The sequence below is a fragment of the Conger conger genome, chromosome 13, assembly GCF_963514075.1.
Source record: "Conger conger chromosome 13, fConCon1.1, whole genome shotgun sequence".
Classification (NCBI taxonomy): domain Eukaryota; kingdom Metazoa; phylum Chordata; class Actinopteri; order Anguilliformes; family Congridae; genus Conger; species Conger conger.
Genome location: NC_083772.1, coordinates 39,096,704 through 39,112,823, shown reverse-complemented (window position 1 = coordinate 39,112,823; position 16,120 = coordinate 39,096,704). Strand labels below are relative to the sequence as shown.

Below are 16,120 nucleotides of genomic sequence, written 5' to 3'. Positions count from 1 at the left end.
CAGCTGAGTGTGGGAATTCTTTAAGCAAAAACCCAATAATATGGTACTTTGCACGCTGTGCAAAGACGAAATGGCAGATCACGGCAGCACAGCCATGCACAAACAATTTAAAAGAAAGGATCCAGGAGCTGTGATGCTAGGTTATCTAGCTTGCTATTGTACTGTATTCAATTATAGTGTTGATTGCGTGATTTTAGTGAAATTTACCAAAAACCCACGCATGTCCGACATCTAGCTAGAGCTCTCGTATTAATGTAAATACAGCCATGATAATTGTTGGAATGGACTGGACTGTTGGAATTGTAACAACGCCACAGTTACACTAACGTTACAAAGCCCTATTTCCACTGCCAAGTTCTGACGGCTCCGGCCACTTAACGTTATGCATACCGGTATTAGGCTACTGTGTAACTCTGCAAAACTTTGACCACGGTTTTACATTCCATTACTGGCATCAGCAATCAAGCGTTTTGTAAGACAAACAAAAGGCAACATCAGCAGCTGTTATACTTCTCAATGTAAATATGGATATCCCATTTCAAAAGCAGTCTTAAAAAATCTAGTCTAAATTAACCAGTTGTAAGGTCTTTGATTTTACTTAGGCTATGTGCCATCTTTGCAGTGGTAATGGCAGACGTTCAAAGTCATAATATGCGCAACATGTGTAATCTAACTAGTGCGCAATTAATGATTCACATTCGAAATATAAAGTTTTCAGAATTTCAATGTTTCCATGTCCAAGTCCAACATTTACCATCACCCTAATAAACACGTAGCCTAATGAACAAGTAGCCATGTGCACACTGCATAATACACAAGCGAACACAAATACAAGCATCCGCAAGTAATCTGCAATCATAGTGCAGGCCCTCCATCGGATAATCTTGTTAATTATTTTCAGCATGTAGCTACAGGCATAGATAAATTGCACATAATAAAACAATGTCATAGTAACTGGTGGGTGTTATATTATTTAAAGAGAATAAAGTAGCTATAATGAGTCAATACATTAAAAGCAGTAAGACATCATACTTCAAAAACATTTTGACATGTTCAACTGCAAATTGAATCTCCCCCCCCCCCCCCCCCCCAGTAAATTTATTGTTTGGATCAATCGACTAATCAACAAAATATTAAACAGATTAATCAGTAACAAAATAATCATTAGTTGCAGCCCTAAATGTAATGTAATAAAACATGTGGGCACCCCCATGCTGTAGGCCTGTTGAATCCTCACCACCTTTCACCACACACACACACACACACACACACACACACACACACACACACAAAGACAGACACCGGGTTGTTTCCTGCATAGCAAAATACTTTGGCACTCTCCACAGCGAAAACTTGTGAGCGTCAAAGCGGAAAACTGGGAAAACAAACAATTACAACCACAGTCAGAATATTATTTATTTGGCAGCACTATGCAGCCCACCGATAATCAGAGAAAACCAGAGAGAGAGAGAGAGAGAGAGAGACAGAGAGAGAGAGAGAGAGAGAGAGAGAGAGAGAGAGAGGGGGGGGGAAATCGAGAGAGACAGAGAGAGGGGGGATAGAGAGAGACAGAGAGACAGAGAGAAAGAGAGACAGAAAGAGAGAGGGAGAAATAGAGACAGAGACAGAGAAAGAGAGCGAGAGAGAAAAACATCACAGACAGCTCTGCAGGAGGGACTCTCACGTACAGGGATGCTTGTTTTGTTGACGTTGCCACCCACTAATCAGAGCTGCTAAGGTATGTGTCGGGAGAAAGCAAAGGCAGACAAAATCCCACTGCGTTCTTTAATCAATGATGCCAGCGTTCAAAAGCACTCAAAGTGACTGAGCAGGTCACACCAAGCATTATCCAAAATTTTAGGCATTTTTAATCTGTGGGATGACAGCAGTATTAACTCGTATTGGGGTGACCCAGCCTAAAATTGACACTGCAATATTAATTTTACTGAATGACGATATTCAACATGACTCAATATCTTAACCCTTTCATGCTTACCATCACAAATGTGTGATCACTCCAGAACTGTACGGTCAAAAATATGTCAATCATAATATCATAATGTTGTCACAGTGGGTCTTCTGCCATCTAATATAGCTTCTGAACAACGTCAGCGTGCACTAAACCCTGTCAGCATATTCGTTGTGACAGAAGAAATCAATATCAACTTGTGATTTCAGAAGCTGATATAGATTCTTTGAAATGTAAAGTTTAAATTCAAAGGATTTTTTAGTCTAAAAGCTATAACTTACATGCAAGCTAAATCCTTGTGTTGGGCCTAAGCACAATTTTCACACACAATACATGAAGCAAGTTTCAGATGACAAGCCTGATGTAGGCACATCTGGACAGCTGTCTCCCCTGAGATGAGAATGTTCCACGGGCAGCAGAAAACATATGTAATAAATGAATCAACACCCAGATGTGTCTTCACTCTGCAAGGACAAAGAGTGACTTTTACATCTTAATCTCCAGAAATAGGTCCAAAAGCAGAACTCATGAGAAGCTTGCCAGCTTGCCCAAATCAGCCATCTTGGAGGTATATGAAGCAGGATTAAGGAGTTAGCTGGATAAGTAAAACCCAGTCTGAGAAATACCAGAACCCTTCCAAAACTGAAACGTGGACTGAAGAAAAAACAATAAGAGTCTCTGTGTTTATTTGTTTTGATAAGTGTTCACTACCTGCACTGTAGATAGCCCTCTCCTTTGCCTGCACAGCTGGGGACAAATAAATCACCGTGGCACTTCAGTCCTTTGTCTGGCTCCATTTTGGAATTTTGCCTGACTGCTACATTCATTCTGGCACAGGACGAGTCTCACAGGGCAGGAAACAGGGGAATCAGTGTGTGGGGGGGGGGTTCCCCTGCAAATTATATGGGGAGACTCCCCTACACTTCGCAGTTCGTCAAATTCACAAGGGGATAATGCCAATTTCTAAACTTCATAATGCTATTACCCTAATTATCATTTATACATAGTTTGTAAGGGGTTAGTATTAAATACTCCAGGTGGCATTACACAAAGGGCAGATGAGATATTCATATTTCATATGTGTTTCTTGGTGTAGGACCTCCATATATTAACTATAGACTACAGCATATCAGCAAAGTCTTTCCTCAATGTACACAGTGAGGCGAAGAAATACAAACGATCAACACTAGACCAACTTGGGCAGCTGCACAACACTACCCACAATCAATTAACCAATCAATACCCCTTTGACAGGCGGAACATTGTGTTCACAGACTGTGTGCACAAAATCCTACTGCACAACAGTTTAGTTCAGGGCTTCCCAAAGTTTACAGGGTAATTACACTCTTGGTGAAACATTTTAATCCATGCCATAATAATTATAATAATCATTTTGGCATACAAACTCATAGAAAAGGGTTTTCTGCTGCCCTATAAATGCTTTCTGCAGTCTACTCTCTCATAAAGATGTCAGTCAGATACAGAATCCATTGGGGAAATGCTGACACCCACAAATGTGTGCGTTTACTTTGAATGGCTTATTTTCAAACTCTAGAAAGCCAGCTGTTATGCATCAATACTACACAGAACACTGCCGGCACCTGATTGGTAAGTAGATACTTTATGCAAATGATATAGTCACACACACCAGAATGCATTTTTTCAAAATAGTGTAGAAGGCGGAGCCAGGCTGAAACAGTGGTTGCAATTACTTTTTAATTTTATGCGTTGTTAGTTTTGTATTTATCCTTGATGCTCCTTGTTAACCATAATATTAGTTTGCTATATTACTATGAACTGATCTTAGTCCAAATCATGTGAAGGTAGCCTGCACAGTATCATAAGGAAATTAAATAGTAGAACAAATGTCTTGTTTCTCTCCCTATAAGCTTGATTTGAGCAACCATATAGCCTACAACAGAGCAATTAACCATTATAAATCTGGTTTATCACTGTATTATTTAGCAGAACTGAGATTCAAATAACATTTTCTTGGCGGACAAATACACACAGTTGTACTGCAACATGGCGGATGAGTCAAGGTAACATGATGTGATGGGTAGTAATAACAAAGAAATATGTTTTATAAGCTGAAAAATTGTTTAATTCTGAAATTATGGTACTGTGTATAAATGAGGCCTCTTGAGTCTGATTCCATGGCAGTATTTTTTTTTTTCCCCACTGTGTTACTGTCTAATTGGGGGAGATAATCTAGACCAGTGGTCTCCAACCCTGGTCCTGAAGAGCTACAGTACAGGGTCTGCCGGGTTTTGTTGTTACTCAGCACTTAATTTATCAATTACAGCAGTTGATTACACAGTCAACTGGGTCTCAACAGGGTGGTGAAAACAAAAACTAGCAGAGCCAGTAGCTCTCCAGGACCACTGAACCAGACTGACCCCCAGGACATTTCTCTGAGCAGATCACCACCCCACCTGCCCTCTACCGACATCAAAACAGCCCCTCACCCCTAAACCAGGACACAGAATGAACCCTTTTGCATCTTCTCATTTTATAGACACGGTAAATACCCCATCCAACAGACGAGCCTCATCCAAACTGATGAAGTTATACATATTTAATGTTTTATTCCATTCAGCCTAATCTCTTAACATCTTCAGTTATCAGCTGCCATTTTCTCAGCGTTGTAAAAACCTGCCCTGCCCTTTTGTTGAAAGTGTCTGTCAGAGAGAGAGGAGAGGTAATTGGGCCAAAGTATCCAATCTCTGAGGAAAACGGATGACTGGCCATAAAGTGTGAAAGGAAGATGCAACACTTTCGCTGGAGAAAGGACAAGTAATGGAAGCCAGACTCTTTCCTGGTGTCTGTCACTGTTTCCACTCTCACATGGTCACAACTGGGCTTGGCTCCAGCGACGTTCCTTCTTAATTTGATTCTGTCATGGCTCAGCGAAGGCTGTAATCATATTGACTTGTAATGGATATGTGATAAAATGACAGCTTATTTGTTTTAGCATTGTCAGGCTTATTGAAAATATGAGAGGGCTATTTAGCAGGCCAGCAGAGACTAAATCCTGCTTCCCCCCCTCCCATCCCCCATCAAAAAGCCAGTCTAGGTCACCAAAAAGCTTGGATTTTTATAAAACAGCACTTCTTGAATGCAGGAGGTTATAGGATCAGCTCAGGCACTTAGAAACCACATCTGCAGTAGCTATCTATCCTTTACCTGCTACTCAACTATGCAATGAATATTACATTATATTGCAGGTATTTGGCAGATGCTCTTATCAAGAGCCTCGTACAGCAGTGCATACCCATAACCAGGGACAAGCACGCTGAAATCCCAAGAGGGAAGTACAGTTCCAGGTGCTAGAAGTATCCACATAGATAAAAACTTGAACCCTGTGGATTATTCTCAGAATATGATACAATGGAAGACATGCACAAAATTCTGGATGTCTCAATCGTACCCGATAAGAAAACTGAAACTGAAACTCCGGAGAGAAATAATGTGTCTCCTGTTAATGGTTGAGAGAGAAAAAAAGACACTACTACACGCCTACGCCATCACGGCCCTGAGAAGGATACAGTAAAGCTACTAATGCCAAAGATTGATTCAGAGGAGAAGTGCAGCGCAGAGGCCCAGGATTGATGCACGGGGAGTAGATTAAACCCATCCCCGCCCGTGTGTTGGAATCCCAGAGCCATGCATGCCAGGCCAGCACAGCTGATTCCTGGAGAGCACAGCTGAGCCTGATGTAATGCTGCACTCCCGGCTGGTCACTCAGCGGGGTTATAGGACCCTGCCACTCCTGCTCTGCTTTACTTCTGATTATTCCACGCACAGAGCCATCTATCAGTTTTCGTCATCTATGATAGTCATCTATCACATCTACACAGTACATCACTTGGCATTAACTAATGTAGTTGTAAACATTTATTAACTGATGCATAAATGAATGTTCAATACGTATGAATTTAACGAATACATTAACTAATTAAAAGTCCACTACTAACTAAGGTATATAAAATAATGAATACAATAAAAAAAATAAAATGCATTAACTGCTTTCATTCAAATATAAATTGGCAGTAATGTAGTTGTTAACATTAATTAATGATGCACACATACATAAACAGAGATGAAAAGCTTAACTTTTCAGTAGTTAATTTAGTTAACCGATTTTACCAGAAAGTGCTACCGATAATGCGCTGTTCAAGAATAAATATACAGATGATTATGATCCACAATGCGTGTAACACCTGTCCCAATGGGACTCACAGTATCGCAGTATAGTTAACTCGTTGAATTAAGAATACTTTTTAATTTTCATTGCAGGAAAAAAAAACCACAAAAGGAAGGCAATACATTACACAAATCGACCGCGCATGCAAAGACACATCCGCAAATGGCCATTAAAATATAATAAAGAAAATAACTTTTACACGCTTGCTAGTTGTAGCTCTGCGGTTAGTGTACTCACATTTTCGTATAAATGAGAGGCGATTTCCAATTTCCTTGGGGAGTCCATTCCACGGCCTAAATTACTCCCCATGTTTAAAGCACAGTAGTCCTGACAAACTTTCCCGTCCTCAAAAAATGGTAAGCTTTCTGCGGTGCTGAATTTGCCGATATTTAAAAAACCCCTTCAGTTGCGTACTGGGTGGCTGAAAAATCTCAACACATTCCCACATCCTCCAGATTCTACAACAGCTGCGAACTCGCCCACTGTCCAGTGGACTCTAACCAGTTTATTCTCCAATTCTTCCATGGCCAAAATACTAGACCCAGACATTGGTTTTAAAACAAAGTAACAAACTCATATGTACAGCCAATCACATTAAAGGTCACAATAAAAAAAAACAAGCATGATCACTACCAATTAACCAATCGCAAAACAGAAAAACAGGCATGACCAGTGGGGTAAACCAAAGTTCAGTAACACTTTTGGACAAGCAAAAACAAAAAAAGGGCATTCTGCACAATGTATCCTCCCTTCCTAAGAGGGTTGCATGCATTTTTACAGTTGAATCTAAAGTGTTGCTTTTTTATTTGTTGTGTATAAACAGTGCTTTAGAAGAAAAATTCAAAAAGCATTCTTTAAAATTAAACTACTAATTAAGAACTTTTTTGACTTGCACAGTCTAATCAGTATTTAAATGAATGTTTCATGTTTCTTCAACTCACCCTGGGTGGCAAGATAAGCTTCTGATGGGAGCAAATACAATCGACATTAGAAATTCCTGGTGACACCAGGAGGTAAGGGGAAGAGCATTGCGTCACACTGCACAAATGGGGCGATTCATAAATGTCACTACCAATGTTTCCATGGCAATAAGCGTGCCAACCCCATCCCATGAGAGCATTTTACCTGTTTGTGGGTCACTGGGCCCTTTTAGGCATACTGTGACCACCTGTACCTGTACAATCAGGAGGAATGCCCCATGAGAGAATAAAAAATATTAATAAACTATATATTTTTTTGTACAAGTTGACATGGAAATGTACTGTGTCATCATATCTTTAATAGATTCACTTCTCCTTTGGGTCTCATCAAGCCTCGCGTCCATGTGTATGACAGCTAAGTGCACAAGGCGTATTAATATGTTCCAATTAATATAAAAGAATATTGTTCAATGTGACAGCACTACTTCTCCGATAAAACCACAGGGCCAAAACCAAGTAGGCTATTCAAAGTTTGTTTTTTTGGTTTTCTTTTGGCAGGAAATGGACACACTGGATTTTGTCCGTCGTGAGCTCTTACCAGATCATAATCCATTTCTCTGCCTTCTGAGATTATCAGCACATTCTAAGCATTTTGGTTATCACCTCTTCCAGAGGAAACATTCCTTTCACTGGAGCTGAAGTTATTTTACAGTATTAATCCTGTTGAGCTTTTGAGAGAAACACAATGCTCTCGTTATTTGAAAAAGAACGGAGCATTTAGTCTTGAAAATTGGCTGACTGTAACACTCTAAATATGTACTGCAGTAGGTCAATGGGTAGAGCTAATAAACACAGCAAGGGTTGGAAAATGTGAGACATGGTAACATAAACTATAGGTGTCACTTGTTTCAGCTTTTGTGCTTTTAACCTTTCGGTTTCAACAATACATTTCCTTTCATCATTAGTTTTTCTATATTAAATCATATTTGTTCTTCAGGGGACAAATAATGTAGGGAATCTGTCTGAAATTTTTACAAATAATATATAAATTGCAATTGTAGCATAATGCAGAAGCTACTGTATACACAATACAATGGTTATCAAGTTTGGGTTAATTATGTCAATGAATTATTTTAAAAAAAAAACGAATGCTGTTTACTTCTCACAGGAGCACTGCATTATCACAGACAGTGCTTGCTGTAATCACAGGAGCACTGCATTATCACAGACAGTGCTCGCTGTAATCACAGGAGCACTGCATTATCACAGACAGTGCTTGCTGTAATCATAGGAGCACTGCATTATCACAGACAGGGCTCGCCCTAATCACAGGAGCACTGCATTATCACAGACAGTGCTTGCTGTAATCACAGGAGCACTGCATTATCACAGACAGTGCTTGCTGTAATCACAGGAGCACTGCATTATCACAGACAGTGCTCGCCCAAATCACAGGAGCACTGCATTATCACAGACAGTGCTTGCTGTAATCACAGGAGCACTGCATTATCACAGCTGGGGAACACAATCCTTCCATTTTGATTGTGACCTACCATACCCATCCATCCATCCATCATCACCCGCTTATCCGGAGTCGGGTCGCGGGGGCAGTAGGCAAAGCCGGGTATTCCAGGCGTCCCTCTCCCCAGCAGCGCATTCTAGCTCCTCCTGGGGGATCCCGAGGTGTTCCCTGGCCAGGAGAGATATATAATCTCTCCAGCGGGCTCTGGGTCTCCCTCGGGGACTCCGCCCAGAGAGCATCTCTGTTTAATTGTAATAGGCACTCCTGCCTAGCTGGGCCCACTGAATAAAAGCTGCAGCTGAACGTCATCTGTTTTCAGTCTGATTTCCTCTCTCTCCCACAGTTTCCACACCTGGCCCTCTGACACCTGATGGAGCTTTCCAGGTCCCATTCAATGACAATAATACAACATGTACTGCACTTTGTATGCAATGCTTGCAGCATAATACTTCACCAGGTAGTTTGCAATTGATATGAGAGGAAGTAAAGGATTGTGAAGGCCAGGAACAGAAAATAAGCTTCAAGGTCCAAAGTCCAAACTCATGGGTCAATTTGGTATAATGCAAAAGATGTGCATTCTTCTCTCAGGAGAAAATGCAAAATTAAGTCAGAACTACATGCATCAAGCAAGTCAGAATAAACTCATAAATTGGTAGAATATGAGATATGACAAATTACCTCATATGAAATGCACATGAGGAAACTACCTGTATACCGCATGCCTGCTGAGAAAACATCTAATTTGAGATGCGTAGTTCAAATTGAATATCAAACCATGAAACCATTCCCCCGGGAGGACCATGTAAGTGAGAGACATAAAATGAAGGTTAATGCGGAAACCACTGTCAAGTGTAAAATTATGACAGAGAAAGCATGCATTGTTGAAGACAAGGCTTTTTACAAAGGCCCTTCTCTGGTCTCTTGTAATTTGAGCGTGTAATTTAAATGTTTTTCACTGTGCAACATTCACCAAAGCTTAATTTCAGCTCATGTAACCTTCTTTAGAAAATAAAATAGAAAGAAACATTTCAGGAAAACTGCAGTAGAACAATTTTGAGATCACAATACAGATACATGCTGGACGTTCCCTTATCAATACATATTGAGTGTAGCTTTTACTCTGTAACCAGAGACCTAAACACCTATTTTATACCGTATTTTGCCCTTCTCTGTGGAATCAAGTACAGGATGATGAAGAACACGCAGACAACTTCTCTTCAGAGTTTTCAAGCTTGTTACAATGCGCAAGGGAGAGACAAATACAGAACATTCAGGCAGTCTGTTCGGAGAATATCTCTACCCAATTAGTGTGTGTGGTCTGTTAAAATACAGTTCACGGTCAAACATATCAAAGGGATGTGTTGTGGCTAGCTGGAGATGACTTATTTGTATTTCTATGGGAACCTCGGATTAACCATTTTAGCCAGAATGTGTTATATCCCTTGCTACAGACAGGGTGTTTAAACCTAGATCAGTAAGATACTGAAAACCATGTTAAATGACTACACATATATCGCTGTACTGTTTGCATTTCTATGGGAACCATGGATGCACTGTTTTAGCAAGAATGTGTTATATCCCTTGCCGCCACAGAGACAGACAGGCTACAGAGAATAGTGCCAAATGAATACATAGCATATGTTTGAGGCACTGGTACATCTAGCAGTAATAAAAACTGGGAACCTATCAATACATAGCTCTCCTGTTCCTCTCTGACCTGGAGGAACCACATGGTTGGGATTGTGCAGACCTTTTCTCTTATAACAATATTAAAATCAAGTTATAATGTAATTTCAGAAAATCATCCATGAGCGCTGAAGCCGCTTATTGTTATTGTTTTTTTTAGCCTTATAATTCAATGGCTATACCCCGTGCCACTGCACGAAGCAGTTACCTGTGCTTCAGTAGAGTATTCTTAATCTACGTACCTCTTGCTGGAATCTTCTATCCTTAACTCCCTGCTGTGTTGGCATTGACAGTCCAGTTAACACTGAATGACTCCCCTGGAATATTCTCATAAGAGCTGTCCTCAATGCTGGGATCCTAATCATCTAATCAACATCTACGTATGTTCATTTTGAATACTGAGTCACATACGTCATTGTTTTGGATTCAAATGCTTTTCTATGCTTTATGGAGCTGATGTATTGAACCTATGAAATACTCCCCCCCCAGGTTCTGGTCTTCTCTTTTGGCTCAATTGCCCCAAGCAAGATCAATCAAACACACAAAGGTATTTGATTCCAAAGCAATTATGTATTTTACCCAGGTCTGGAATAGTTAAGGAAGGATAATGGGGCAGGTAAAGATGGGATCACAGTACTGAGAGAGAGCCATGGTGCGGAAACCCACAGCTGTATGGGGGATTTACATATGCATGGTGTAGGCCACCCTATTGACTGTACCGTACAATCCCCACAATTTAAAATGTGTTCACACTATATTCCAATGCAGATACTACCAAAAGGAATTATTCTATAGGACTTCAACCTTGGCGGAAGGTTGCATTTATATTTGCAAAATGTGAACTTTTCAATCAGCCATCCTCAAACGCATAATTACACGAGCAATTTATATCCTCTGCAAAATCAATCTAATGATGGTTGTCCAGTGATTCGCTTGCCTCAGACTGCCCAAGCTGATGATGTATAAACTAGACTCTGATTTCCATCTGCAAAATTATACAACTTTAAGGTCAGACCACTTAAGAAGTGATATTAGGATTAAAAACGGCACAATTTCTTTCTTTTTTTTTTGGGGGGGGGGAGGGCATCAAATTTCAAATAACAACAGCGTGAGCGAAGATGATCAGGGGCCATGCTGTGAAAGAACAATCTGCCACCAGTCACTGCCATCCTCCCTTGGTGGTACCAAAACCAGAGGGGCAAACTCCAGAGCGCACGCTCCAGTGACCGCGGTGCTGATTCGCTCTGCATTTATCCATCACTCTCCGCTGACGAATGGCTGCGGCGTGTTTACGGCCCTGCTCTGGGGGGGGGGGCCCGCTCTAGGATTTAGTGCGACAGAAACAAGGTCCCTGCTTTCCCCCCCCCCCCCATTCATTAAGACAACAGCTTGCCTAACCTTCACATCGCATTCGTATTGATCGTTGTGTTTTATTCTTAGCTTCAATGCCGTTCGGCTCGTTTCTCACAGCTGCCTGCAGTCACTGCTCTTTTTTCATCCACGCAGGTGGTGGGATCCAGAAAGATACGTGACAACTGCAAAATGTTTACTCGCAGAGTTTATCACAGTGTATTTCCGTTTTCAACTCGTAAAAAGGTGTTTCAGGGTGGCGTTCACGCCAGGCTTTTTTGAAGTGTAGCCACGTGCGGTTTATTTCCAGTCTTCCAGAAGACTTGGCTCGCTCCTCTAAAGAAGCTGGCTCCTGGTGATGCATATAACACTACTGCAAAGAGAATACTTGAGTAGGCAGGCACCGGACCAGCAAGATTACCAAAATAATTAGCGAAAGACCACAGTCGTCAAGTGATTTGTTCCCCGAACAGGGATATTTCAATGAGCTGTGTCCTCATTGAGCCAAATCCGTGCACTTCCAGTCAAGCTAGAATCACGGCCTGCATTGCATGGACATACAGTATAGGAGTAGGATTTTTAAGATGTCCATTATTCCAAAAGAAAAAAGAAGCTAATGAAGTACTTCTGCACTGCATATATTTTTATTCTTAAAACGAACACACACACACACACACATACACACACTGACACACTCACACTCACACACACACACACACACACTCACACATCACAAATTAAGTAATTAATCTGGAGCTTTGAAATTTAAGCAGGGGATGCAAGATCACCCTACAACCCCCAAGTTCTTATCTTTGTAGACCTTCCCAGCACTCAGAACTGTACTTCCCTCGAGGGTTTTCAGCGCACTTGTCACTGCTTATGGGTTTGCTTTCTTGACCTGTATGTCGCTCTGGATAAGAGCACTCGCATATTGACATGTGCACAGCCGCTAGGGCCAGTAGGGTGTTTCACAAACACACAGAAAAACGGGAACTGCTTGAGTGACAGAAGAAAAACCACCGTGTTTGAATGATTTCACTGAACACCCTCAATGAGGGCATATATGCCATTCGCTACTGCCAAGGTAACAACAAACCACCACAGGCCACCCAAACACAGTCACCCAGGATTACCGCAGACACTGGCGAGAACCAGGCATGACGGGGATCGAGGGATTTAATCTTCTACTGATTAACACCAAAACGAATTAATTATCTGCCATTTAGTTAATGTAAATTAATTCTAAAAGTAAGTGTTTAACAATTCAAACAGCTACTAGGGGAAATGAAGTCATTAAGAACACCCCGCGGGGCCTGAGAGAAAGTTAGCACAGTGCCACCATCGCAAATAGAAAGGTGTTTACCTCAAACCAGTGAACCAGTTTCTGAGTCAAGCGAGTACAAAATCATGTAGGGAGTTAAGGGTAATCAGTGTATGTGTATATGTAGAGTATGTGACCTGGAATATATACAAGTAACGTGTCTTTGTCTGGTATTAATGTAATATGTCATTGTCTTGTATTAACTGTTTAAATGTAGCAACATATAGTCCTTTATCATGGATGCAGTAAGACAGGATGAACTGATGTCACTGGTGGTGTCCCTGAATCAGGACAATGTATTGAAGTTTTTTTAGTCTGTATGTTTGTGAAATGCACAACTGTGTATTTCTATTGTGTTGGATTCACTGTACATATGCTAATTGGTCTACAGTCAGTACACTTCTTCAATGAATTACTGATGCAGCATTATTCATATAAAACTTACCTACAGTATACGGTTCAGTGTATGGTTCAGGACAAATTCTAACAACCACAGGAAGCAATATCACTTCACAATGGTCCAAAATAGATTGTAGAAAGGAATAAAAAGATTTACTGTAAGCAGGCAAACATGTACTGTACATGGCCAGAAAAGAACATTTGGTAAAATGTAAAGATGAGACTATAAAGACTAGATCAAGTTCAAGCAAGTCTGTCTAAACATCAAACCATAAAAACAATTTGACCCTACCAATACATATAACATAGATGTTTATTTAAAGCCACCTGCAAATATGTATTTACCAATTAACTCCACCACCAGTACTTGGATCACAAGGTTATGTGATGTCTGTCTGCCTCTCTCCAGTCTGTCTTTCTGTCAGTTTGTGGCTGCCTGTGGATCTACATATACTAGTTTACGGGCAAAATCTTAATTAGAATGTTAATAATGCACTGTGGAGGCAAAGCCTTCTGAAGTTTCAGTTCTTCAGTCAATAGCAGGGTTATCATAAATCGACCAACGTCAGACTGTTATAGTATATTTACATAAAGAACTGTATAGTATACACATTAAAAAGCCCATAGAGTACATAGGAATCCAAAAAAAGAGAGTTTATATAACACTGAATAGGTATTCTGTATGGGTGTAGTTGTAGAGGAACAGAAGGGCTCAACAATATACGTAATTTTGAGAAGAAAATCATCCTGTTAGATGGAGAAATAACCTTTTCCTCTATTCCCTTTTTTCCTTATTTGATGCCTGACAAGGGCAAATATATTTTGGTCCTAACAATGTTTCCCTGAAGCTTCCTGTACTTCAGGACGACAAGAAGACAGTTAGAGGAAGAAAACTATTGCTTTTGGAGGAAGCAATTTACTGGCAATTATCCGGTGCAAAGGCCATTTCTCCTACGTCATTTAAAAAATCATAATGTCAGCATGGAAAAAATCATACTGATTATAAAATTAGAATTGACTTATCTGAAAAGCTCCCTTGTCACATGCAGGTAATTAAATATGGAGACAAATACAGCAATTCCCTAATAAATACAATAGTGTAGATTGCATTAATATTATAATAATCCTTATAAGAGCAGATACTAAACATTGTTAGTTGGTAATTAATTAATTGTCACACTTAGTCTTTGTAACACATGGGAGATTAAGGGCCAGCTTCATCTATACAGATTAAGTCTAGTTCTAGACTAAATTCAAATGTGAAAGGCAATTCTCAATGAAAAACTCAATACAGTAATATGTCATAAGGCCAGTAATACCACCCTCGCATCAGTCTTATTTGCCGATGGCCTGACCCTGACTCTCCAACTAAATGTCTGTATATTGAGTCAAGCAATTATAATGTAAAGGAATTGGAGCATATACTGTAATGCGAGATGGGGTGAGGTTTCCTAGAGAACTGTTAAATACAGACACATACTGTATATTAATACATGAATTACCATAAAGAGTTATAAAGAGCTACAACTCCCACCCCATTGGCAAAGAACAGTGCAATACCATCTTCTTTGGCAATAGCACAGCTATCCTTACAATGTATAATGATGTGTGATACATTGCACAGTTTTCTATTGCATCAAAGGCCTGTATGCACACAACACAGAACACACACTGCTGAGCACAAAGTTCAACTTCTTAAAGAAGCACTTGAAGAAACAAAAAAGAAAGAACAAATGGACAGGATAATTTGTGAGAAGTCTGGTTTGTTCTGCAAGGGTGTTACCTGCAAGTCACTTTATCACAAAATGTAGTCACTTATTCATGTATTTATTTGCTATGTAACAGAAAACATATTTTTGTTTTTAGCTCCTAATATATCTTAAGAGCGGTCCCACAGTGGTGCACGGCTAAAGCATCAGATACAGTTGCATACCAAGGACCGGGGTTCCATTCCCGGTCCTGCCAAAGCTGAGTTTGGCTGGCACACAAGGAAACGGTATAATTGGCTTGCCGGGAATATCAGTTGTAAAGACGAGAGACCGCTGGTTGTTTTGTTTACAAGTGAGATGTAACTCTACCTTCAGAAGGTGCGCTGATCGCTCAACCATTGGAAGACGGAAGGATACATGTGTATCCGTCTAACTTCTCTGAAAACAATGTCTCTCATTTAAAAAAATGTTTTCCTGCACATGTATTTCAAATACACATGATACATTGTGTAAATACGACAGCTTCGGAGTTGCTGTAAGGTGTATTTCTTCACTTTGATGGAGGAAAGCTACTGACTCATATAGGCTTCTAGTCTTTTTGCTAAGTTAACACGTTATGCTAACATGGAAACAGAGCCAGTGAATGCACAAAAATGAAAATAAAATCGAACAAGTCTGGGTACATTGAAAAAAAAAAGGTATATTTCCCAAAATGTTGCTGTATTTCTTTAAACAACAAAGACCTACCTAATAGGTATGTTTGGAGAAAAAATGGGGGAAGCCATTATAGAGAACAACACCAACTGTAAAGCATGGAGGTGGATCCATTATGCTTTGGAGTTGTGTGGCAGTTGGGGGCACAGAAAATATTGTGCAAGTGGAAGGAAGAATAGATTCCATCAAATATCAAGACATTCTAGAGGCTAATATTCAAAGGTCAGTCCTGACATTGAAGTTGAAGAGAGGTTGGGTATCAGCAAGACAATGATCGAAAGCATACCTTGAAATCAACCAGGAAGTACCTCCAGGTACAAAGG

General features: G+C 40.3%; 1 protein-coding gene across 2 annotated transcripts in view; it reads right to left on the bottom strand.

Moving 5' to 3' along the window:
• LOC133107953 (opioid-binding protein/cell adhesion molecule homolog) overlaps positions 1–16,120 on the bottom strand; it is a 323,813-nt gene that overhangs the window by 277,084 nt on the left and 30,609 nt on the right. The window contains exon 1 of one of the 2 annotated variants that reach the window (XM_061217297.1): positions 6,414–6,620. The exons of the other annotated variant lie outside the window; for it this stretch is intronic. The gene's annotated coding sequence lies outside the window, so the exon portion shown is untranslated. Of the gene's footprint in view, positions 1–6,413; positions 6,621–16,120 lie in introns of those variants that run through there. 2 annotated transcript variants of the gene reach the window in all.